Consider the following 3,300-nt stretch of genomic DNA (forward strand, 5'->3'; position numbering starts at 1 on the left):
AAAGAAAAGAAAAGAAAAGAAAAGAAAAGAAAAGAAAAGAAAAGAAAAGAAAAGAAAAAAGAAAAGCAAAGCAAGCAAGCTAGTCCTCAGAGAGGAAGCATTCAGATCAATCCCAGCTCCGGGACCCTCTGAAGCTTATTGTGTCTTCAACAATAAGAACTTGTCTTCTACCTTTGGGGAATAACCAATGGCAACAGCAACAGGCTGTTCATGTGGGAGTCTGTTAGATAGCCCTGACCAACAACTCAACAGAGGGCTTCTCATGTCTGGTGACGGGAGTTTTGTTAGGTGGTCTTCGCTTTTCAGAGGGAGTGCTGTCAGCCCAGATGGAAAGGGTTCATTAAAACTATGGGATTTTTTTTTCAGAGAATTATGGGAGTTGTAGGATTTTTAGGTGAATAGTTAATAAATAGTATGATTCTTTGTGGCCTTTCACCCATTCTTGTTATTTTACCTCTCTCCTTTTTTTATATTTGTCCCCTACCCCTCTCTAAGGAGCCCCTCTATACCTTCTCTCCCACCACATCAACTGTACCCTGCTAGTCCCCTTTACTCTCCTCCCACCTTCCCCCATATTAACCTTCCTCCTCCTCCTTAAGGAGCCCCCACTTCCCCTATTAGCAACTGCTTTTGTGTGGGTTCTGGCCATCCTAAATGAGGCCCACGTGCTTGCATCACAGGCACGATGAAGTCGAAACTAATGGGGTTCTTCGGAAAGTCGGTTGGATGGTGTTTTGCTGAAGGAACCTTTAGCTGAAGCAGACACAGGTGAGAGGATGCTCTGCTAAAGCAAGCACGGGAAAGGACACGGGGTGAGGATTCTTTGTTCACCACAGGCATGTATTGGTCTGCTTTACATTATGTAGTGGAGCTGCGTTTGCTGGGATTCCATAGAGAGAAAAAGCACTGAAATACTTCTGGTGGTGTGCTGCAGTTTCTCACTGCTTCTGTGGCCTTGGGCTGATTGGCAGTGATGTCAGCTGAGGCAGACTCACGTGCTGAGGCAAGGCACGTGGAGGACATGTGATGTTTGGAGCGGGTATAAATAGGACTCTCAGACAGTGATGGAGAGGGAGCTAGGCTTGCTTATAGAGCTAACTGTGCAGCGCTTGTGTGTCTCAGGTCTTTGCTGATCTTCACCTCCCTGAGAGGCACAGCTGAGAATCCCCCTGGTATTGCTTCTTGCTGATCCCTCCTGCTGACTCCAGACTAGGCTGAGGCTTGGCTGTCTCTGCTAGGTTGTGTCACCACTGTTGCTATCCCAGCTCTACCAAACTAGACTGCTGTTGTATCCATGAAGTGTTTGTGAGTGGCTGGAGCTGCCGCTGCTAACCTGTGAACTGAACTGCGGATTTTCAGACTACACAGATGGGCGTTGCTCCAAAGAACCTTTCTAAACAGGTCCACTTCCTGCATGTCCTTTCTTTCACTCTAGTAGGTGGTGGGCTAAAGAGAGGTTAAAGCATTTTAAGAACCATCATTAAAAATAAGATTTTAAAAAAATTAAAGTTACAACACATAATAGAGAAAGCCATCTTCCTAGCCTCTCCTTATTTAACTCAAGTTACACACTACTGGACAGATATATATTAACAATGTATCCTTTTCAGTGTATACTTCTGTAAGCAAATGATACTTGTTTGCTCTTATATTTTTGGTTGTGAGCCTAGCCTTTAAGGCTGAGCCATCTCTCCAGCCCTTGTTTGCTCTTAACAGACAATGTTAGCTTAGTTCACCTGGTAGAATACTCTTGTTCACTCTGCGCCCATTTCTCATCATTCATTGTTATTTTCAGCTATTATGGCACTGAAGTTGTTCTAGATTTGGTCAATGCCAACTCCTCCAAGTCCTTCTGAATTTTGGGGGGAGGGCACATTATTCTGCTCCCATCTTTTGACCAACTATTTCTCTAGGAAGCTTTTGTTCCTTTTAGAGAGAAAGATTAGACACCAAAATATGCAGGTTGAGTGGGCTTCATTGTTGATGTGGTGTTTTGTTATCTTTCAATTGCTGTGATAAGACACTGTGACCAAGGCAATCTATAAAACATGGCTTTTAATGTGGGGTGCATGGTTCCAGAAGGCAATAGAGTCCATGACCATCGTGGCTGGAAGCTTGGCAACAGGCAGGCAGACATGGTGTCAGAACAGTAGCTGAGAGATTACATCTTGAGACAACAACCAGGAGGCAGAGAAAGGAGAGAAAGCTAGAGAGAGAGAGAGAGAGAGAGAGAGAGAGAGAGAGAGAGAGAGAGAGAGAGAGAGAATGGTGTGGACTTTTGAAACCTCAACACACATCCACAATGGCAGATCTCCTCCAATAAGACCACACCCTCTAATTCTTCCCAAACAGTTCCACCAAATAGGGATCAAGCATTCAAATCCATGAGCCTATGGGGCCATTCTCATTCAAACCACCACATGTAGTTTCTTTTTTTTTAATTTTTAATATTTTTATTACATATTTTCCTCAGTTACATTTCCAATGCTATCCCAAAAGTCCCCCATAGTGCCCCCCATTTCCCTACCCACCCATTCCCATTCTTTTGGCCCTGGCATTCCCCTATATTGGGGCATATAAAGTTTGCAAGTCCAATGGGCCTCTCTTTCCAGTGATGGCCGACTAGGCCATCTTTCGATACATATGCAGCTAGAGACAAGAGCTCCGGGGTTCTGGTTAGTACATCATGTTGTTCCGACAATAGGGTTGCAGATCCCTTTAGCTCCTTGGGTGCTTTCTCTAGCTTCTCCATTGGGAGCCCTGTGATACATCCAATAGCTGACTGTGAACATCCACTCCTGTGTTTGCTAGGCCCCGGCATCGTCTCTCTTTAGGTGTTTTCAATGGCCAGGACTAGAAAATGTAAGTATTTATGCATACATAAACATACACATGTATTGTGTATATGTGTGTGTGTACATGTTTACTTATATATACTTATTCATAAGCACATGCATTTTAGGAGTTCTGGATTCACACTGGTGCCTCCTATTCTAAATCATCCCTGTGAATTCTTGTCCTTTTTAAACTTCTGTTATTTGTAGATCCCTTGTTCCATAATGATAGTTTTTGCTCTCAATAATATAAACACATATATTCATTTGATTAATTCTGTATAATGCATCTAATATAGCTCCCAAATTTGATTTGCTCATATCACTATTGCACAAATACATAAACCTAATAAAGTTTAGGATTTTTTTTTTCATTAATTATCTGTTTTATCTTGTAAACCAAGACTCAGGGCACACAGACAAATTCTTGCTGTTTGGAAGTCCCTGGGATCAGTTCTCCCTCCCC

This window comes from Mus caroli, chromosome 17 (genome assembly GCF_900094665.2).
Source record: "Mus caroli chromosome 17, CAROLI_EIJ_v1.1, whole genome shotgun sequence".
Lineage (NCBI taxonomy): Eukaryota > Metazoa > Chordata > Mammalia > Rodentia > Muridae > Mus > Mus caroli.